We start from the raw sequence: 24,628 nt of genomic DNA, 5'->3' as shown, positions 1-24,628 counted from the left end.
CCCCGGCATAGTCTCAAATAGCAATGAGTAGCAACAACTGGTGTGTACATTAGTACATGCCTTAAAATTATTGGTACAAACTCTATTTGGAGAAAAATATACATTGAAGAGCTGTTTTGAAGTGAATCTTAATCAGTAAAATTACAATTTAGTATAGTAGCTTCAACTGAGATAGCAATAGTCACAATTCACACAGTTCAAAATAATTTGCCATGAGGCATCTGTACTTGTGAAACTTGCTGTGGTTTGGGTTGGTAGCTCTTGAAACTCATAGCCAGATCTGTACTGCACCTGTGAAACCAGCTGTGGTTTAGGTTGGTTGCTCTCCTGATTCATGGCCAGACTTCCTCGTCAATGCATCATTACTTTCAAATTTCACAGTGTCACTCTCCTAGGTTCTGCATCACCTTGATTTTTAACTGGTAGAAAATAACAGAGAGGTTGGATTTACAGTATCAGTATTATCCAAGGTTATCGAGTACAGGAAAGAGAACCCTCATGTAACACATAAGCAGAAAAATCTAGGAATCTTTCTGAAATAGAAGGGCAGAGAAAAGGTTGGTATTTTACTCCATGAGTGAGTATGCTTGCAGATCTCGCTATGATACATCTGAGATGGAATTCTTTTGAGGAAGGTGTATTAACTGGTTAGAAAACTTCAGTGAAGTTAGCAGTTGCCTTCTTGCATTTGACATGATTAAAACTCATGAACAGTAATTCTAGATAATAAGTAAGAACTGGGATACGTAATAGATTTATTTCTCAGTGTGTGCAGGGGTGGGGGTTGCCATGGTGTGCATGTAGAGGTGAAAGGATAATTAGGCAGTGATTCTGAGACTGAACTCAGGTCTTCCTACCTTACAGTGAGTGGATTTATCAGTGAGTATTTTTACAGACCATATCTCTGTTTTGCTGTTGTTGTTTTTGTCATCCTCATTTTTACTTCCTCAGTAAACAGATACGATGAAAGACATACCCAAGTTTAACAAATGCATGGCTTAGCCTGAGCCAAGAAAGTGTCTATTTAAATATTCCTAGGCCTAGGCATGGAAAATTCTAGTAGGTACAAAATGTAGTCTTCCACAGGCTTGGATCTGGAAGGCTTCAGTTATAGCCTTTCTCTGTTAACTTATGTCTAGAAATTTTTAGCCTCTGAGATTTACTGTGGAATAAACTAACTCTCTGTGATCTCTGGCTGGCTGGTTCAAGCTCATCTGTTGTGGCTCAAACTCCTCTCCAAGCTGACTTAACTCAAATTAGTTTCTCTCTGCTTCTGACTGTATTGCTCTGCTTGGAAGAACTGCCTCTGAATGCCACAAACTCTACTACATGGATTGTATGAATGGGACAGATCTGAAACTGAACAAAACTGCTGGAATTCAACTGAGCTGAACTGTACTCAACTGAACTGCAAGGAACTGAAGTGAACTCTCCCTTCGCTGCTCTTAGGTACCCTCTCATTCCTGACTAACGGTCATATTTTATTTCTGACACATACTGTCACATCTCTTTCTTATTCATCACTTCTTCTTCCCCTTCTACAAGCTAAACTTACCTTCATTGCTTAGGATCCTAAGCAATGTGTCCTAAGGCTATGTCTGTAGTCTACTAACTAAATTTACCTACATTGCTTTGTGTCCTAATACAGACATCTGCATTCCATCCAGAATGGTTAAAGGTGTATTCTAAGGGCATATCTTAATTCCAGCCAGAAGGATTAAAGGTCGGTCATCCAGCCTGATCCCACAGACCCAGAAGGCTTTTGTGTGTGATCCCTTGCCAGAGCAACCATGTTGCTGGATTAACATTCCTCCACCTGATTCATCAAGGTTTTTTTTTTTTTTTTTTTTTGTATTTTCATTTCTTTTTGCACTGAAAATACTGCCAAGTCTATGCTGAAACCTTGGCATCTTCAGAGGTAGTTTTGTGCATGTATGTACAGTTTTGTACATATTGGTTTCTAAACTCTTCAATATTTAACATCACATTTTTGCTTTAATTATAGAAAATAGTCTCATTTTTTGCCCTTAACACAACCCACTTTGTATCACAAACAGAATAACTTTTCTAAATAACATAAGTTTTTTAGTCACCTCAAAATGACTTTGATAAACACCCACTATTTTTCAACCATCACTAATTTCAAAAATTGATATAGATTTGTTCAGAAAGGCTTTATACATGTTAAAACAAGAAAGCATGATCTTGTGTGAAGGTAATTTCGTTACTTTAGATAAACCACTGAGTTCCCAATAGTCACATGGATTATCTTCTTCAAGAGTGCTTCCAAATTGGGAAGGAAATGAGTCTTTGATGAGAGAATGTGGGGTGATGGACGGTGGGAAGAAGCCTGGGAAGGTTGTACTGGGTTTGAACCCTCAGTACCCGGAAAAGACAGTAGGAGCTTCGCTACTCCCTGCTCCAGACCCCTGTCATGTAGCCACATTCTCCCATAGAAAGAATTGTGCCCATTAGTCACATAGGGGGAGTTTCTGCAAGTGCTTCCACATGGAGATGATGCATTCCTAGCATCTCAGACCAAGTCAATAGGAAGCAGATGGCCTAGTCGGCCATCACTGGAAAGAGAGGCCCATTGGACACGCAAACTTTATATGCCTCAGTACAGGGGAACGCCATCTGTCTTATAAGAGCTGTAACACTGACTGGGAAGCGAAAGCTCGCCCGAAGCTTTTGATAGTAGAAGATCCCCTTCTCTTCGCTTACTCGCCAGCCTAACATCAGTATCCAGGGCAGCAGCAGCAGCCCCAGAGCAGTGGTGGTAGCTGGAACGCTTCCACTGTTCCAGGCCAATGATCTCCAAGGATAGTCTTCATCTCTGCTACATAGACCAGCAAGAGAAATCTATTTGAACAATTTTATCTTGCCTTTTATCTTTAATCATCAAGAAATGGTAAAATGCTGATGCATTTATAGACTTACTTACTTTCTTTTTGTAATATTTATGTGTTTACTAGTAATTTCATTTCTCTGATAAATTATCTTTTTTAATTCACTTAGGTTTTTACCCTGGAACTCACTTTGTAGACCAGGCTGGCCTCAAACTCAGAAATCTGCCTGCCTGTGCCTCCCGAGTGCTGGGATTAAAGAAGTGTGCCACCAAGCATGGCGAGCATATACACAAACATAAAAGAAACACACAAGCACAGGCATACGTCTACACACAGAGATCTGTTATAGATGGAGGTTAGGATGTATTTATACATTGTTTCTTCTTTTATAGTTATTTCTCCTGTCCCTTCCAAAAATGTCCCCTTTAAACACTGCTTTTGAGAGTGTAAAAAGGAGCTTACTGATAGAAAATAAATGTAGGCAGCTGTTTCAGGATATTTGGTCACATTGTGAATCCTTAAGCTGTATTATTATTTTTTAATAATCTGTTTCTAATTTTCTATGGCTCAGCATTAACACAGACATCTAATCCATGAGTTTTCTGTGTATTGCAAATGTGATTAAATAAAGTCAACCATAGGGCAGGAAACAAAAAGCAACCAGTTGACAGGGAGTAAACACAGGAAAAATAAACATAGTAAAAGGAAGTCAGGAGGACAAAAGGGAGGCACATAGCAAGTTGAAGGGAGGGAAGTTCAGTTTGAGGGGTTTTTGAGATGGCATGGAAAAAGAGAATTTCCAACACGGATATTAGCAGTGTGCTTTCTCAAATTCTTTGGGCTCCCAAGTCGTCATTGGTAAAAAAAGAAAAAAGATGACATTTTGTTAAAACAACCATAAACTAAATAGAAAAAAAAAAAAAAAGGGATGCAGTCAATGGACTATTTGGATTTAACTCAGTCTGAGAAAAGAGGGAAGGAGAAAAGAATGGGGCATCAAATGCCAGGTAATATGTAGATAAAAGTTTTATAAACACCCTAAAGATGCAGGTTCACATATTACAAAGACTTCAATTAATCCAAAAAAAAGAGAGTAAATTTTTGAATGATAATAATAATGGGAAAATGGAGAAATATGGAAATATTGAAAGCTCAAACATTCTAATAAAAGGTGCACACAATTCAACTAAGCTTTATAACCCTTTAAAAAACAATGATAGTCTGAGACAAACCATCACTATGCTGAGAGAAAAAAAGTGATGAACTGGAAATCTGTATGCAACAAAAGTTCCTTCATAATTTTAAGTTGACATGCATGTTTAGTCAAATGAAATATATTTAAAAATAAAACAAAACGCAAAATTCAGTTAAAGTTATAAATATTGGTCATTCTAGGGGAAGAAAAGTATTTCCATAATGAAATACAAACAAATTAGTAAGAATGAGAAAAGGTGGTGGAAAAGTTATGAAAGAAAGACTATATTCCTTTATAAAATAGAGACATAAGACCTTTTAATTTCACTCTAATAATATCACATTCTAATCAACAACAGTTAATTTAAGATAGACACTGTGGGAAAATTATGTGCAATAATTTACCATTAGTAAAAAATTAATTCATTAATATTGACTTTTTATTTCTTAAATTTTATTGTCATTAATTCAATAATATTTTAATGTGATGAAATGTTTTATAAAATACTACATTCATTTAAATACGTAGAAAAATTTCAAAAACCAAAAACTAATCGCAAACTATTAACAAACATTAAAAATGAAAGAATTATGTTTTCCTGATGACACAGAATCAGAGATTGAAATAGAGTAAATTAATAAATTAAGATTTTGTCAACAGAGAATATAAAAAAATGAAAACCTGAAAATAAATGGATATCAAAAATACAACACAAAAATGCATGAAAGACACATTAAAAGCTGTCCAGCAAGGGCAACCCTATAATGTAACTCTTCCTCAACAGTTGCAATTGTCTTCTTGTAGGATTACTGCTGAGTAAACTCACAATTTTTACTTCTCTTTGAGCTCTGGCTTACTGAATCAACTCAGCTGTTCTGGCCCCAACTTCTCTCCCAGCTGAATGACTCAAACTGGCCTTTTTCACCTTCTGCCTGATTTTGCTCTGCTTGGCCTCATAATAACTTGGGCAATATCACCTAATCTTCAGGTTCTTTCTCATTATTTGGCTCATTCTGGCTTCATTGTGTTTAGCTCATTCTCTCTGCAACTTATATCTTTAAAAGTTCTGTCTTGTCCATAAAAAAGTGTCATATATACATACTGCACCCCCTTTTCTTTCCCTGCAGTGGTCTTATATAGCCTCTCATTTCTGCACTGTTCTTATGAGAATTGGGCATCTCTGCCTCATTCTACCCAAACCTGTTCTGGCCCATCAGTTTGTCTGACCCTCTATTAGATGTCACTTAAAACATGGCTGCTTCCCTCTGCAAACTAACCTTATTTTCATTGCTAGGATTTAAAGGTGTATACTAATGGAATATCTATACTCCAGCCAGCCAGATGATGCTGTACTTCAGGACACACCTGAATTCCACGAAAATTATATCAACCTATAAAGCCTTTGGATACAATCTCTTGCCAGAGAGTCCATGTTGTTAGATTAAAATTCCTCTGCAAAATTGATAAGTAATATACATCTATGGTAAAAAAAAATAAAACACCCAAGAGCATAAGTAAAGTATTTAATGATAGAAATATTGTATCTGTTGTATCGCTCATTTCTGTTCCTTTGTGTGATCTCATTCTTTATTTCTCTTTTTAATTTATTGTGGACCAAGATTCTGTAGATCGTTTTAGAGTTCTTGATTCTTTGAATTGCTTTTTTTTTTAAGTGAATCAATATTTATTCTTTCTTCTATTTCTTTCTGTTTACTGGATTTCTGTTGAGTGTGTTCATGTTTTTACAATTTTTGATTTAAGCATTTAGTTTTACAAGCTTTGAGAGAAGATATCAGAAATGTTATTAATAAAATAATCAACTTCAAATTTAGAAGTTAAGGTGAAATTTGAGAGAAAAGCATAACTAGATAAAAATTTTCACCATAGAGTATACAAGTAGGCACAAAATTCAACATGTTAGTATTTGAAGTGTGTTATATGAAGTCAAATTAATTAATGTATCAAAATGCAGGTACCAGCATACAAGGTTGCTGTACTCAGTACTGTTAGAAATCATTTTATGAAAATACAGTTATTTGTAGGGAATAGACACTGAGATTAGCGTGGAAGCTAAAAGATGTCTAGAATTGGATCATAAGCTTTATACGATGATTTCCTGACGAAGCAGCATCCAGGTAGACTATCCAAAGATATAATCTGAATGTTTTTAATTTTCTATAACTTACATACACAAAATATTATAAAAGAAGACACAAGAAATTAAAAAGAAGGCGAGGTCTAAATATATTCATGTAGTGATAAGAAAACTTAAATAATTCTAATATAAAATACATTTTTATGCAATTTATTCATAACGTGATAAGATAAATTGACTTTTATAAAATAAAGTAATAAAAGTGCTAAATTCAGTATTTGTGTTTCTATTACACAAACAAATTTAAAAATAAAAATGTCTGGGCAGTGGTGGTGTCTGCCTTTAATATCTGCACTTGGGAGGCAGAGATAGATGGATTTCTGAGTTCAAGACCAGCCTGATCTACAGAGTAAGTGCCAGGACAGCCAGGACTACACAGAGAAACCCTGTCTCAAAAAAACAAAATAATAATAATAATAATAATAATAATAATAATAATAATAATAATATCAGTATTGTTATCACTGAAACCTTCATATGTAAATAAATATATAAATATATATGCATATTATACATATATAGACACAAATATAAATTTTGCATTTTGTTTCAGTCTACTATAGAACAGAATGACTAAATGTAATAATAAATTTGTAGTACTACTTTTTATAATATTTTGTGTCAAAATTCAGTTTGAAAAATAAATCTATAGCCAACTAAATTTCCAAAATAATACATATATAAACATGGAAAATAATAAATGCATATATAATTATGTAGTCTATCTATATAACATTATGTGAGTGAAGTAACTTAGATCCAAGAGAACATACACGGTATGTACTCACTAATAATTGAGATTAGCCAAAAAAACTTACAAAATACCCAAGATAGGATCCACAGACCTTAAAACAGTTAACAAGCTGAATAGCCTAAGTGAGGATGCCTCAATCCCACTAGGGAGGGAGAAGAAGAAATCACAGGAGGGGGGAAGGAGGGAAGGACTGGGGTTGGAAAGGGACAAAAAAGGAAAGAGGGGAACATGATCAGGTATTGGGTAGAGGGAACAGGACTGAAGCCCTGAGGTCCAGCAGAAAGAATGGAAAGAGTCAGCCTCTGGAAGTAGAAGGTTGGGGACCCTCTAGAATGTACTAGCGGCCTGGGAGGTGAGGGACTCTCAGGAAACAAGGGAAAGGACCTTAGATGAAATGCCCTACAGTGGGCAGAGGGAACTGGTAGAGCTCACCTCCACCAACTGAGGGAGTCAGTCAAACCTCTGACCCATATTTGTTCCTGTCTGAAAAAACTGCAGGGAAGGAAATGGAGAAGATCCTGCAGAAAAGAAGGTCCAGAGACAGGCCCAAAGAGGGATCCAGCTCAAGAGGATGCCCGAAGGCCTGACACTGTTACTGAGGCTATGGAGCACTTACAAAAAGGGATCTATCATGACTGCCCTCTGAAAGACCTAACAAGCAGCTGAAAGAGTCAGATGCAGATATTTGCACCCAACCAATGGACAGAAGCTGCTGACCTCTGTGGTTGAATTAGGGAAAAGCTGGAAGAAGCTGAGGAGGGGGGTGACCCTGTAAGACGACCAGCAGTCTCAATTAACCTGGACCCCTGAGATCTCTCAGACACTGGACCACCAACTAGGCAGCATTACACCAGCTGATATGAGACCCCCGACACACATACAGTAGAGGACTGCTGGGTCTGCATCCAGACACAGAAGATACACCTAACCCTCAAGAGACTGGAGGCCCCAGGGTGTTTAGAGGTCAGGTGGGGTGGGGCTGGGGAGGAACTGGAAGGTGGTATGGAAAATGGAACAGTCAGAGGGTAAACCAGGAAGGTAATAAAATGTGGTGTACAAAACAAACAAACAAACAAACAAATAAATGATAAATTATATTTAAAGATAATCATGACTTTACTAAGGTGAAAAAGTGAATTAAAAAATACAAAGAATCTTACTTATTTGTAATGATTTTAAACTTTATGATAAATTCAGATCATGTCTTTTAACACTTACCCTCACATATAATCATAGCCACATAGATGTGTTTTGGTAAGTGGAATGAATGGCGAGATTTTTATATTTTTATTATACTTTTTCCCTTTCTTTTCTCCTTAAAATTGGATTCATATTCTCTAGATAATAAACCTTTGGATTCTTTCTTTCTTTTGGAAAGATTATCAGGATTACATTAGTAGCCACGTCTACATGTTATTGTAACTGCATTTCAGGCCAAAGAGGTGAAGGACTAGAGGCAGGAAGACCTTTATGGCACCATTTGATACTTTAGGAAGATAGTATATCTGGTATATTTTCTCACAGCACTGCCTTAGAAGCCATGTTTGTCTTTTTGTCTTTGCCCTTCTATCTGTGTCTGATTCTTTTTCCATTCCAGAACTCCCTAGCTTTGATATGTACTTAAATTATTTTCACTTACTCAAATCTCTTCAGTATTTCCTGTCTAGGCTTCTCAGTTAGAACGACACTATAATGTTTTAAAACAACTCCCAAATTCTTGTTGCTATCCTATTTCAAAGAAAGAATGTATTCTTGTCTTCAAAACTACATTAGTAAGCTTATTTGGTGATTTTCTGCCACATATTATTGGCTAAAAATGCTAGTTCATAGAAAATACCATAACATTTAAATGATCCCTCTATTCATTTTTACAGTGTGAAGATATCGTTCCAGTTAGATTATCACCAGAAAGTGAAATGCCACTCAGTTTTGTTCATAAAGGTATTTGCCATTTCTGTATTATGTTGAAGTCCAAAATAACTTAAAATTAGGCTAATGAATAAATTTGCAATGTTATCTGACATATATTTGTGTGTGTGTGTGTGTGTGTGTGTATATATGTAAGTATATATATAAATATGTGTGTGTCTATATACACATATATATGTTTATACATGTGTGTATACATATATATGTTTATCTGCGTTTGGGGGTGTATCTTCACACAAGAAAGAGATGCTATCATTCTGTCTACTAAAATTTCTTTCTTACTAATGGCAGTGCTAAGTAGTATTCAGTGAGAAGTAAAAGAAACTGGTCCCCATTTGATAGCCTCTTAACACATGGACTATGCAGTTTACAGTAACAAAGTGGACATTTTTAACACAAATAGCTCCTAGCTATGATACAGAATGAAAATTTTCCTTAGATGGCTCTATAGAAACCTGTTTGAACAAGCTGTCATATCATTTACAAACCCACCAGCCACTTTTTATGAGCTTCAGTTGCTCTTTATGGCTGCAATAAAGAGAGAGTAGAGGCCATGTGTGTATCCAATGAGCCCCAAAGCAAGCATCCTAACACATGATGTGTAATGAGATCTTTGAATGTTCTTTCCCTTCAGATGCCCTGTTGCTCTCTTAACACATTTTTTCATAACCATTTCATTGTAACAATAATAATAAAGGATTCTGAAGGATATATGAAGTATGTTGAGCAGTCATCTCTGTTAGCCTAATAATTGTCAAATTATTATCTATACTATGAAAAAAAATTTGTAAATCAAATGAAAACTAAAATGTCCAGTAATTCACACATATAATGTAATATAATTTTGTGATATATTTAACTGATAATGTATTTTTCATTGTACCATACCAATTTGATTTTTTTGAAAGACACATTTTAAAATTGTTAGTACAACTGAAAATATTTATTTTATTTTATTTTATTTTATAAATTTTATTTAATCTTTTCAATACAATCCAGATTTTATCCTCCTCCTGGTGTACCCTCTGACTGCTCCACATCCCATACCTCCTCCACCCCTGTCTCCAAGAGGATGCCCCACACCAACACCCACCCCACCAGATATCCCTACTCCCTGGGCCCCAAGTCTTTCGAGGATTAGATGCATCTTCTCTGAATGAGTCCAGACCAGGAAGTCCTCTGCTGTGTATGTGTTGGGTGCCTCATATCAGCTGGTGTATGCTGCCTGGTTGGTGGTGAAGTATCTGAGATATCTTGGGGTCCAGGTTGATTTATTAGACTCCTGGTCCTCCTACACGATCCTCCTCCTCAGCTTCTTCCAGATTTTCTCTTATCCAACCACAGAAGTCAGCAGCTTCTGTCCATTAGTTCTGTGTAAATAACTGCGTCAGACTCTTTTTTTTCTCATCATTCATTCATTCATTCATTCATTCGTTATTTATTTATTATACACTCCAGATTTTATTCCCCTCCCAGTTTACCCTTTGACTGTTCCACATCCCATACCTCCTCCCTGTCCTTCTGTCTCGATGAGGATGTCACCACCACCACCCACCACCCACCCCACCAGACCTCTAAAGTACCTGGGGCTTCCAGTCTCTTGAGGGTTCGGTGCATCTTCTCTGACTGAACCCAGACCCAGCAATCTTCTGCTGTATATCTATCAGGGGCCTCATATCTGCTGGTGTGTGCTGCCTGGTTACTGGTCCAGCTTTCTTTGGGGGGTTGGTCATATCCATTTGTTAGTGAGTACATACCATGTATGTCCTTTTGGGTCTAAGTTATCTCATTCAGGATGATATTTTCTAGTTCCATCCATTTGCCTGAAAAACTGAGTAGTATTCCCTTGTGTAAATGAGCCACATTTTCTGTATCCATTTAAGGCACCATACTTCCCATTATAAAAGGAGTTTAAAAATCAACTCTGTTAATCATATTCTAGTGTAAGAGGATTTTGTGATATTATCTTTGTAAATAAAATTGATCTAAGAATAGATAAGCATCAGTGAATGAATGTTGATGATGCACTTTGCAGTTAGTGATCAAGATTAATAGGCATATGATAGAATTAAATTCTGATACCCACGGGATAAACAACCAGGATAGTCTCTTCAAAATCGACTGGAGTTTGGTAGCCTTCTAAGAATTGTTCATAGGTAAATCCCATCACAATAATAAATGTATGCAGAGAAATATTTTGTCTTCTTTGTTAGTCTCTCCACAAGCCTTACCATAAATTAGGAATCCAATACAAATGTCTACACTAGGTGGAATTTGTGCATACTTAACTGAGAATCAAAGTCAAGATTTAGATATTCTTTTGAAAGTAAGGGTGAACTCCAGTTATGCTTTCTGTACTAAGGAAAGTAACTAGATTTGTAAAGATTTTTTTAGAAGACACTATGAGGAGCCTACTATTAGAATAATTCACGTAAAAGCTCAATTATTTCATGAAAAGGAAAAAAAATCCCTTGCAGTTATCAGGAGTTAGAAACAATATAAACAGGTTTTTAAAATACTGTTATTATTGTTGTTGTTCAGTAGTTTTCTTATTTTAGTAGTCAGTGGCAGTCAAAATTAGGAGTTAAAAGCTGGTATTAAAGACATGGAATTAGTTGTGTCTTCAGGTTTTGTAACACATACATACTCATGTATCTATATACACGTACACATACACATACACATACATATACATATACATATGTGCAACTTGGTCTTCATGTGTGTCCAGAACAACAAGAGGACATATGTATATGTATATGTATATGTATATGTATATGTATATGTATATGTATATGTATATGCATATGATGTAGATGATGAAGATGATGTAGATGATGTAGATGATGTAGATGATGTAGATGTATACATACATATATGTATATAATGCATCTGTGTGTGTATTCTTTTTACTTCATGATGTGTATATGTGTTTATGTTTGAGGCCTAAATCTTTTCAAATTTCAGGTTTTTAATTCACAAACAATTATTTTATTAATAATGATATATATGTATATATATATATAATTTTTGGTATATCAAATTGCACTAGGATTTAAATATCTTCTTCTGTGGAGGCTAGATCAGGCAGCCTAATAGGGGGAAAGTGTGGCATAGGCAGACATTGGAATCCCAGACAGCCCTTGCTTCCATGGTTATGAATCACACATGAAGACCAAGCTATAAATCTCTTAGATATGTGCAGAGGGCCTAGGACAGTTCCTTGCATGCTCTCTGATTGACAGTTCAATCTCTATGAGCTCCAATGGGCCCAAGTTGGTTGATTCTGTAGGTTTTCTTTTGGTGTCTTGAGGCCTAATTTTGATATCTTGCCTTCCTCAGATACTCTCAAACTTAAATTGTTGAGACAGGGTCTGATTGGCCTGACTAGCCTGATCCCACAAGTTATTTCTCCAAGGTCTTCTTAATGCTATAAGGTTAATGTATCCTAATGCTAGCTACATCTACAGATGTAGATGCTTTTGATGTGTGCCTTCTGCCTCTTAATCCATGTTTGTACCACAGATAGATAACTGACTGAACCATCATCCCAGGCACTTTAATAACATGCATTTTCATAGGTACTGGCAGACATTCTTACATTTATAAATCTGAGTAATATCCCTATCACAAATAGCTTTCTATATCCTGTAAATCAACTTCTTTACGGTAACCAGTTTTTATTTTATTTTGATATATAAAGTTTGATGACATATTACATTGTCTTTCTATATTTTGTATTTACGCCATTAAAAAGAAAAAGAATACTAGCAGTATCTGAAAGAAAATTAAAAGGATATGTATTAGGAAACAGAAATAATAGCTAACATTTAATAACCCTTTATCAGTTTGTTTTAAATTAATTTGAATAAGTTTTTACACTTTAATATATATATATTTTTTTAAGTTTGGGCTGCTAAAATGGCTCAACTGTTAGGAGCAGTGACTTCTTTCCAAGCAGAGCAGGATGGATTTCTAGTTTTCATATAAAGGCTCATAACAATCTAGAACCCCAAGTATAGGAGATGTGATGTGCTCTATAGCTTCCATGGGTACTGAGCACATATGATATTAAATATACTTTCAAGCAAAATATCCATATACAAAAATGAAAATAAATATTTAAGAAAGAAAAAAGTTCTAAATTTTGAAATGATTAAGTAAATAGTTTATTATTATGGTTTGTGTAAGTGGATGTGTTCAATGCAGTAAGATGTAAATCACTTATGTTAAGTAAATATATTGATAAAACAGGGGAATGACAGGGCCAGGAAGCAGGAATCGGCAGTGGGTGGTTTGGGGAGCAGGGCAGGGGGAGGGTATAGGGGACTTTCAGGATAGCATTTGAAATGTAAATGAAGAAAATATCTAATAAAAAAAAACTAATATAGATCACCATTATGTACTGAATTTAAATTTATAATCACCTAAGATTAGGAGAAAATTGTCTCACTGAAGACAATATTTAATATTTCAGGTAACATAAAAAGTAAATATACCAAATATAAATCAATTTAATGACATTATTCCTTCTAAATATCTAGAAAACAACTGATAAATAATTAATATACTGGAGCTTTGACAAACTAGTGTAGACGAGCTAAGAAATATGAACTCAGATCTTCATTTATCAAAATTCAAGATATCTTTGTACAGAGGCATAGATACTGGTCCCCAACTTCATCAACAGTTAAGGAAAACATTTTTAATGGAAATTGGTAGTTAAGTAGACCTTAACATCTCCTTAACAAATGTGGTTATTATTCACATTAAAGTCAAGCTTCTTTCCAAATACTAATATGTTACAACATACTAATATTTTGTTTGGTAGGGAAGTGATTATAAATAAGATGGTGAGCCAGTGGTAGCCATTTAGAAAAATAATCTAATTCTTGGGAGTTTAGGATTATATTTTCTAGGCCTTCTCACGATTTTTTTTCTTATGAGCTGCACATTTCAGATCATTTGTTACTTTAAAGTAGAAAGCCCCAGAGACAGCTTCTTATGAATACTTCTGGAAAGATCCTGGAGGTCAAAAAAGTGATTTAACCTCAAAGATCAGCCAAAATTCTGTAGAGTGCAGAAGAAGAAAAACATAATTTAATTTCTAGGACATTCAGCAGCTAGGGACTTCAACAGCTATAGGCCAACACATGATTTGTGTTGTAATAACCAGTCATGACAGCCACATATTTTTAAAACTACATTTAGAAGTGCTTCATATACAGTCTTTTAAATATGCTCTATAGATACTTTTGCTCCAATTTTGTTGTATGAACACACATATTCCCCAAAATAGTGGTTGAATGTTTTATGAAGAAAAGTTACATTTAATTAAAGTTAATTCAATTAAGCAGTTGACAAAATTTAAAATGAAAAGAGAATTATAATAACACAGTGTGGTAAGGGTTTCAGTCTTGACACTTTGCCCTTGCATCACAGATCTTACAGTGTTGATGTATATATCTGAGAAGCACCATGCATGTATTAGATGACGGCTCATCTTGTATTTATATAGCAGGCTGTAGACATTCACTTGCTGAAAAGGACCAACTCTTCACTTGTTCTGGGATCTAACTAAAAGCCAGATAAAGCTTGGAATTTCTACCAATATTTTCTCTATGTATTCTTTCCTTGGTATCAAAATTGTGGCTGGGATTACATAGGAACTTAATCTCAGTTTTTCATTTAAAAATTGCTGATATCAAGTTGGTTACCCTTTAGTTGATGTATTCTATCTCAAACAAAGAACAAGTTGTTAAGGCATTTTCCTGTGACTTCCACAATTACATGTTACATATACCACAAAATGTCCCTGAAGTTTTCTAGTGATCGTTTTAAACCTTGAAATCACTTTCCATTCCAGGAATAGGTGACCCTCACAGACATACCTCTGAACACTAAGGTATCCCCTTATGTTGGGGCAATTCCACAGTGACAGAAACTGATACTATCCCCTACAAATATGGAAGCATGAGAGACTATTTCACAAGAACCATTCAACAGTCAACCAAGCAGAACTCTGGAGCTAGTAGGAAGAATCAAGAAGGAGAAAGTGACCATAAGTGATGCTGTACTGCCACAAGGTTTGTGAACTCTCAGTTTTTAGTACCCAGGAGTGCTTTTTCTTCCACACCAGGCTAGTGAATGCTCCCCTACCAGACTCACTCCCAGAATTCAATCTTTCCCCAGAAGGAGAGAGGAAGATAACGCGATAAAGAATGAGGAAATAGCTCACAGCTTCATGCTTGATCTAAACCTTCCATTCATGTCAGCATTCCAGTGATTGGCTGAGATACTTGAATCTATCCATCTTCCAATATGGCCATATTTATTAAATATATTTCTACATTTCCTCCATTTTTTTCTTTTGAATGGCTAGATTCAATTTATTTCCCCTGCTTCATGTCAATCCATTGAACACTGGCTTTGCTAATGTGAGTGAGTATTACTTTGCAAGTTGGCTACAGCTGCATTCTGTTGAGGTGATGTTTTTTGTGCACCGTATAAAGATTGACTTTTTATTATTCAGATGTTAATTTTCTTTCTTACCCACAGAGATCTGATGTCTCCGCACTGCACTTGCAGCACAGTTTGTAAACATCCACTCTCTTACCTTCTGATTGGCTTTAATAACAACCTAGTAAACACAGAAGTGGATGCTCACAGTCAACTATTGGATGGATCACAGGACCCCCAATGGAGGAGCTAGAGAAAGTATCCAAGGAGCTGAAGGGATCTGCAACCCTATAGGTGGAACAACATTATGAACTAACCAGTACCCCGGAGCTCTTGACTATAGCTGCATATGTATCAAAAGATGGCCTAGTCGGCCATCAATGGAAAGAGAGGCCCATTGGTCAGGCAAACTTTATATGCCCCAGTACAGGGGAAAGCCAGGGCCAAAAAATGGAAATGGGTGGGTAGGGGAGTGGGGAGTGAGGGTGAGGGGGACTTTTGGGATAGCATTGGAAATGTAATTGAGGAAAATACGTAATAAAAAAATCAAAAAACAAAACAAAACAAAACAAAAAAACAAAACAACCTGGTACCCTGAAGCAGAGCAAGTGAGGATAGACAGGACTTATGGAGAGAGATTGAATTGTAGGATAGAGTCAGGTTGGGAGAACTTTCACCAGCTTGACATGGAGGGAAAGGCAGACCCTGGTACTAGAGACTGAGAGGTCCCAAGCCTTGTGGCTGAACTTAGAATAGATTAATGAGTTAATAAGTTACAAGGTAATTGGAAAGAAGCCTAGTTATAAGGCTTAGGCATTCATAAATAAATATGTCTCTTTGTCAGTATTCAGAGCTGGGGCAGGCATAGAAAGGCTTTAGGGTTACAGAGTTCAGTGTCAAGAAACTTTTTGTTTGACTCTTAGTTATAAAACTGAAATATATTGCTTCAGTGAGTATATTATTTTGCCTTTAGCAAATTTATGCATGTAAACGCCTTGGTTTTTATAAAAATGAAATGATATGAAATTCTTGTTTGCTTAAAGCTAGTATGCTTATTGAGTGGCTTATAGTATGTCACTGCTCAATAATCACCATATAATATGATTATGCACAGAATTTTATTACTTTATGGCCAAGTACCGAGACAATACTTTGGCTAATCCATAGCTGGCAGCAAAGCAACTATTGCCAACAGTGTATGATGATCTATGCTTTTCATGTTTATCTTTGTTGAGATAAAACATGAAGTAATACCAAAGTACTTATCAAAACATGAAAACTCAAAACATCTTTGCTTAAGAACGATTAATTTAATTTTTTTCATGATCAAAATAAACCAGCTTTGGAGAACCATAGATAGCCCCTGAGTTAGCTGCTCATGATCATGCCAACCACTGTAATTTGAACTTGTATGTTATATGAGGAAATGTGTATTTTTTAAGTGAAGGTTGAGAATAACCAAATAGAGAATGCAGTGAAGTGTGTTAATTATTACAGTCCATGCATAAGTATACAAAGAATGTAAACAATTTTGCAGTGAAAGAAACTGAGATGTGAAACTAAATGTACAAGGCACTGTTGTTAAAACAACTGAGACTTAAAAACAAAATCATACAGGGTCAATAAAGCTAAGAAATGTTGCTGCTTTTATAACCCAACACAGCTTTCAAATACATGCCAATAAGGGCTGTTTTGTCGCTGTTAAATAGGTGATTAAGATATCTCAATCTATGGAACTAATGAGCAAGAAATGAAGTTTTAAAAAGGTTCACCCTGAGATGTAGTAGTATGGGCACCAGCTGTTTAAAGCCGATAAAGGAACTGAAGAATCTGATATTCCTTCTATAGCCACTACTGGCAGAAAGGCCAAAGGCTTCTAAGAGAAATCTCTATCTAGTACAATGTATGCTTTTAGTATACATTAGCATATATGACAATGTGCTTACAGTCATCTAACTGAGTAGCACATTTTCCACGTGTGACAATTTGCATGCTTAATAAGACAAGGAATTTTATACTATAGGTCCCTAGAAGGCATATCCACTATTCAGTCTCCATCTTTACTCCAAGTTGGGTAACAGTAAATATTTTTCATTTTCTTCAATCCATTTAACTTTTTGATGATTTAAATGTGTTCATATTAATTAAAATGATAAAAAGACATATATATTGTTTTGCTTGCTTTGCATGAATAATAACATGGTATATAAAATGTATGTGGATTGTTTTTTGGTATTTTTTTTTATGAGACAGAGTTTTTCTGAGGAAATTTTGCTGCACTTGAAAATATTGATACAGACCATGCTGGCCTAGAAATCACAGTGATCTCCCTGAGTCTATATTTACAGGGGTTATGGATATATGCCATTCCTGCTGTGTTTTTAATAAGTCATTGCTATGTCATAGGCTGGGCTGAAATTTCCAATTGCGTCCTAGTAGGATAACAGGAATATGCCATCATACACATCTATAAATATAATTTTTACCTCTATATAGATAAATATTAATAAAATAATTTCATCTGATTTCTATAAGTGTTTTTTTTTAAGTAAATAGTCTTAATATGAACTGTTTCTCATGTGAACAGCCTAAGAATATACTTATAGATAGTGGGTACTTTTCCATTAAGAACAGATAAACATATGATTTTATTTCTGGAGATTATGTCATTTTAAAATATGAAATGTCATAAGCACTAAGAGAATGACAGTTCATTTTGAGATTAAAATTATGAATTCCTAGAAATATCAGGCGTTTGTATTTGTTTGTTCTTATGGGCTAGAAATTCATGGGTATGGAATGTTCTCTTCCTTTGAGGGTTGAAAAGTGTACTAGTCATAACAGATAAGAGATAGGTAAAATGGCATGTAATAGCTACGTTTGGAAAATAAGTATAATATAAAAATATTTTATCTTCTATAGTTAACAACATCTAATTATCATGAGCCACATATAAGAGAGTATTCATAATCCCTCACTGCTCACATTGTGAGGAACTGTAGAAAATATTTTTAATTGAAAGATATGATTAAAACCTTGCAATTTTCAGGAGGTTTTTATTTAAGAGTGTTAACCTTTTTGGCAAAAGGATATTCTGAGTCAATAAGTTAGAACTTCTGTTTTGATTGAGTTCCAGGTCATGACATTGTATCAATGTTTAACAACATCTGTGTATGAGGCCACACGTTCAAATTTCATTTTATCCTTTTTAAATAGCTTTTTTAAAAATAATTCTAACCTTGCTTATATAACCTTTAAAGAATTGAAGTGACAGATGGCTTTATTGCAGCCTTTTGTGTGTGTGTGGAGAAGCAGCACGTATGTCCACCCACCCTTAGAAAGGGAACCAATACTCACAACAGTTCAATGTAATATTGCAATAAAGTCCAACTATATGAACCAATAACAGCGGGAGTGTGGGAGAGTTCAGTTACAAGGCGAAGGTAAAGTGAGCAGCAGCTGCTTCATGGTAAAAAAAACCAAACAAACAAACAAACAAAAAACCAAAAACTTCATCTTGGGAGCTGCAAAACTAGAGCTTTTTGTGTACTTCCAAGCAGCTCAACCTTTGACCTATCCCCTTTGACCTTAGTTCAGCTGGTCAGGGTCTCCTTCCCCAGAAGCCTTGTTGTACAACTCAAGAATCATCCAGGTTTCTGTTCTTTTAGATATGTAGCTTTCTGTTGACCTCCTGAGACTCATACACACTGCATCCATGTAACTGCAAAATGGGATTCAGAAAATAATTACTTTTCACTTATGGCATATATGAGATGCGAATAATGTTTTAAGAAGGAAGTAATATGGAGTTTATGATAATAAATTATAAAAAGATTTTTAAGTTTCTGAGAATAAATTGTAATTAGTACAGAAGTTTAAAAATGATTTACTCAGCTTGGAAGATAATTGGATGAGGTGAAAGTAAAATAAATATTTCATTTTGAAGAAGTGAAGAAAAATTAAAAGTTGTAATTTGTTCTTCCTTCATACAATACATCTCAACTGCAGTTTATCCTCCTTGTACTCTTCTTCCCACTTCTTCTCCTGCCAGATCTACTATTCTGTCGTATCTCTCCCAAATAGACGGGACTTCTAGAGACATCAACGAAATCCAACATAACAAGATGCAGTAAGATTAGGTACAAATCTTTACATAAAGGTGGGGAGAGACAACCTAGTAGGAGAAAAAGGAAACCAGTAACAGGCAAGAGATTCAGAGACTCCCCAAATCACACTGTCAGGAGTCTTCCAAAAACATCAACCCAATAACTATACCATATAGGAACAGAATCTAGCACAGGCCCATGTAGACTCCACACTTGCCACTTGACTCTTCCTGAACTCTCTGATACCTGCTTAGTTGATTCTGTGTGACGTGTTCTGGTATCCTCAACCCTTCTGGCTTCCCTAATTTTTCCTCTTGCTCTTCTTGAGGTTCTCTGAGCTCCAAATGTGGGGAGCCAATGGTGACTTCCAGCCTAGATGCTTTCCCTGCCTCCTATTTGGCTGTAGGTCTCTGCATCTGCTCCCTTAGCTGCCAGAGGCAGCCTCTCTGATTGGGACTCTTCTAAGCACTCATATTTTGAATCAGAAATAACTATGGAAAAACATAAGACAACAAGTTAACCATATTTATTTTATATTGTTTTCCTCATAAATCCTATCCATAGTATGAGAGTATTTTTGAGTTAGAATTCCTTTTTATGTTTTGTTTTGTTTTGTTTTGCTTTTTTGTTTTTTGGTTTTTTGGGTTTTTTTTGTTTTGTTTTGTTTTTTTCCAGACAGGGTTTCTCTGTGTAGCCCTGGCTGTCCTGGAACTCACTCTGTAGACCAGGCTGGCCTCTAACTCAGAAATCCATCTGCTTCTGCCTCCCAAATGCTGGGATTAAAGGTGTGCACCAGGACTGTCCGGCGCATTAGAATTCTTGATCTACATACAGGCTTAAGAGAATTGCATGGTCATGTAGGTATTTAATGAACGAATATGTTTCAGTGTTTTGAGGCTATTGAAAAGATTCAGATACTGATTTTAGTTGGACTGTCATCTACACTGGCAAGTTTCCATCCTAAAGCCCAACGCCATGCTCTGTTTTATTCATACACACACACACTCACAAGCCAGCATGCTGTGTGTGTGTGTGTGTGTGTGTGTGTGTGTGTGTGTGTGTGTGTATTTTCCCTCTCTCCTTGGTTAAAAATGTAACAACTTCTTTTTCAATCTATCTCAAGTTTTCAATCCATCCAGGTTATTCTCCACAAGCTAAGGGGCAAACAGAATTTAGGAACCCTGGATTTAAAAGGTCAAACAAACAAACCAAACCATAATACTGACAATATGGTAGGTAAATTTCATTGGTGGCTAAGTACAGGGCAAGATCCATGTGTTCCCATCTAAGCTAATTCCTGTCAACACCAAATTCACACATTTCCATACTTGCCCCGATCCAGAAACTTGTACGCTCCTGTCTTCATGGGAAATAGGAGAGCTTAACTCCTAGAAAAGGAGAGACAAACAGAGTTTTTGTCATTTTGTTCATTTTCTGTTTTGAAACTGTTGCCATAGCAATGCCATTTCATCTTAAATATGACAATTATTTTCGAGGCACGGATCTTCTAGATTGTACAAATCTGGCCTTCTCCTCTTCTCCCCATAACCTATTTTAAAGAATCATCTTATTCTCTGGTGTCTGGGTCTTAAATGTAGGTTCAAATTCCTTTTGTCAAGGTCTCTAGACTCTATCTACGTCAATCTCTCTCATTCCTATCTTTAACATCACATGCATGTACCTTATCATCCTTTATTGACTTCTACATCTCTAGCATTTTTAATTAGCTTTCAATATTAAACCATTAATTAGCTTTCAATATTAAACCATCTTATTTTCTTAAGATACATATATTTTACCGAGTAACTGATTTTATAATATGTGAAATTAGTTAATCTGTTAGACTGTTGCTTAGTGACCTTGGATATTTTTTTAAATAATTGTACATGGAGCTTTGGATTAAGGGGCATAGAAGCATAATTATTAATATTGAACTTTTACTTATTTGGAAAGACCTTCTCTTTTAAAGATAGAATGGAAGCTTGGCTCTTCAGCTATATTAATCACACTGTGCATTTCCAGCAGTAAAGATTAGTTACATCATAGTTATTTAAACTATATTAATCCAACATATTTACAAAACATTCATATTGCATATTTAACCTGCTTACTTACAAGTCAATATAAGTAAATACAATCTGATGATAAATTTTGATGAAATGGAGTTTGAAACATTTTAATTATGAGAAATATAAACACACAATGCACACATCTATTATTCTTATTAAAATTATATTTCCTGTCACACCATTGATTATAAATCTCAAGAAACTGCTGTCTCTAACACAATTAAAAATGAGGACTACTGAAGATGAATTTCATAATAGTTGAGAAAAGAAACACAGAGTCCCACACCTTGGGACATATACCTACTCATGCTTCTGAGAGCACAAAGGGAAAGGAGAGGAGAGCCTGGAGCCTGGACACCATCTGCTGTTCTGCTGTTAGTTTACAAAGCTTGTCTATTCTTTAGCCTGCCCACCCCCCCCTTTCTCTTTCTCCTTTTCTTTTTTTTTCTTTTCTTCTTTTTTTTTTCTTTTTTTTAACCTCTACTGAGTTTTCTCCCATTGGCCTTATGATAGTTGAGATGTTGCAGTTTGAGAGTTATGCTCTGAAATCTCTGCCTTACGCTATCCTGAGAAATGAATCTATAGGAGAGGCTCATTTCTCTTTGATAAAGATTCTCATTTATCTCAGATGCAGAAAGAACTGACATGCACACATGACCTAGACTAAGCACACTAAATGAAAAGTGAGGAAGAGTAGGTCTCTCCCCTTATTTTTTGTTTTGTTTTGTTTTTGTTTATTTTCTCCCCTTATTTTTAATAGTGAGCTTTTACTTTTTTTATATATATTTGTACCTTTGAATCTTTATGCCATCAGTGTTATAGTAGGTGGCTGAAATATTTGAGTAGAAAAATTAAATGAGTTACACAAGCCCATTATTTCTTATTTGAGAATTTTCAGGAAAGAAATTGTGTGTTTAACAGTTATCATATAAACATTCAATTAAGTAAAAAGAAGCTGAATGAATGGAAATCTTTATTTCATTATGTAGCATAGTATCTAAAGTCTAACTTGAAAGCATCTAACCTTGGAGAAATGGCAACGAAGGCCGTAAAAGGTTCAGAGAATATTCTTAAAGAAAAATAACTAAAGCTCTCTTTTGGGATTTGCAAATATCACAGTATCTAACTTCAAAATCCAAGTGGTCAGGACATTATATTTTAAAAATGACGAATTATTTATATGTAGCATTGTGCTGTGTGGAATGATCTGCTCGGGGAAACTGATTTATGTATTATTAAATTTTAGAGCTCTAAGATGGAGAAATTCAAGAATAACTTTAGACTTTTCATTTCTCAACTAGGCCTTAGGGGTAATTGGACCAATAAAATAGAAGCTCTTAATTTATATGAAGGAGTTTTAAGAACCATTAAAAGCAGACTTGATTTTTAATGAAGCAGATGCTTAGAAGTATAAAGGATGGGGAGAATATTAAGAAGTGTTTGAAGCCTGCTTGGTAAAATGTGAATAAAAATGGTATAGGAACCATGAAGAGGAGCTCTTAGCTGTAGTATCTACTCCACCTATAGACCACTTGCCACAATTAGGATACTTTTCTGTACCTAAGAAGGACTAATCCCAGTTAGTCCTTAGTACTCCTCTACATTTTATTCCCTGCTAATGTTCCCAGCTACATAATTGAGGTTTGCTCAAATGTTGACTCCTTAATAAGGCCATCACTGCCATAGAAATTGGCCTTTCTACTGATCCATAACCATTGCTTGCTTTGTACTGCTATAAGAGCATCCGTTATGACCTGCCATCATTCTATTTTAAAATTTATGCCCTGATTTCCAATTACCAAATAATTTGCTTGACATAAGTAATTTATGTACTTTTTGCACAGTGAGCCTGAGACATACTGCACAAACAGGAGATGGGAAGGAAAAAATTGTATTTATAATTTCAATGGGTAAATAGGCTTCTAAGTTCTCATGTTGAAAAAGTAGAATTCGACGTAGGATATTTAAAAAAGTAACATTTAATTCTTTTGTTTTGTTAAATGTAGAAAATAGACGTATAAAACTTTGTTGGCTATTTGTATTTGGATGCTAAGTTAAATATGTCCTCAGAAAATATTTGTTGGCTCTTGGTAGTTGTCTAATATTGCTATACTACTATACATAATTGTATGATAATTGATCAGTGTCCTATATTATAAAAATCAAAATTCAAACTCAAATTATTAATTATTAAGCCCTGTCACAATGCTACCAAGTATCTATTATTAGACTGGATATTGTGCATTTGTGTATAACTTGAAAAATTATTGAATTAGTTTGCCATGTCTCTGGTTTTATTGTAAATACTTAGATAATGTTACATTGTTACATCATTTAAATATTGCCAAACAAGTAATGCCTACTTAATATATATGGCTATTATAATGGATGAGCAAACAACTTCATATTGATAAATTAAACAAAATTGAAAAAATAAAAAGAGACTAATGTGAAATGGAAATTACTGTTTGTGTCATGTGATATTTTGCCAATGTATACCTGTGAGAGGACATAGGATGTTTGTAGAGCTTACAAGTAGGACCCAACCAACAGTGATGGGGTGCTTGCGTGGCTGCTTCCTTGGTCTCACATCTTTGCTGATCTTCACTTCATTGAGAGAGACCACCCAGCAGAGCATCTCTCCAGGATTTCTGACTATTTCTAGGTTCTAGTGGCTCTCTCTGTCTTATGCCAATTTGAAGGTTGCTATCACAGCACTATTGAACTGGCTGGTATTCTGACAATGAAGATTGGAATAGCCCTAAAGATCAACTTCTAAGTAAGTACAAATCCCATTATCCTATTTGCCATCTTTTCTCACCTACCTTTGGACAGTGGGTTAGAAAGGGGAGTTGGAGTGTTCCAGAACCCTTACTAAAGTAGGTTTTGAAAAAAGCTAAGCCTACACTAATAGAATACCAAGTTAAGTAGAAAATTGGTTGATCTGGTTATGAAGAGAGAAGCTGTGAGAAAGGGATAGGATGAGTAAACCATACTATTTCATGACCACATTCACTTATCATGTGAGATATTTGCCAAGAATTATTCTGTAAATAATTTTCAAGAGCTAAGACTGTGACTCCTTTCAGAATATGAAGTAGTAATTAAATGT

At 35.3% G+C, this 24,628-nt stretch overlaps 1 long non-coding RNA gene across 1 annotated transcript; it reads left to right on the top strand.

Moving 5' to 3' along the window:
• LOC115488373 lies at window positions 1–23,981 on the top strand. Its single transcript, XR_003951227.1, has 4 exons — window positions 1–1,449; window positions 8,828–8,894; window positions 14,749–14,968; window positions 15,441–23,981. It is a non-coding gene; the product is annotated as an uncharacterized LOC115488373 (long non-coding RNA).
• Window positions 23,982–24,628: the final 647 nt, after the last annotated feature.

This window comes from Mus musculus, chromosome 14 (genome assembly GCF_000001635.26).
Source record: "Mus musculus strain C57BL/6J chromosome 14, GRCm38.p6 C57BL/6J".
In the NCBI taxonomy this organism is placed as follows: Eukaryota; Metazoa; Chordata; class Mammalia; order Rodentia; family Muridae; genus Mus; species Mus musculus.
This window is presented reverse-complemented; position numbering and strand designations above follow the sequence as displayed.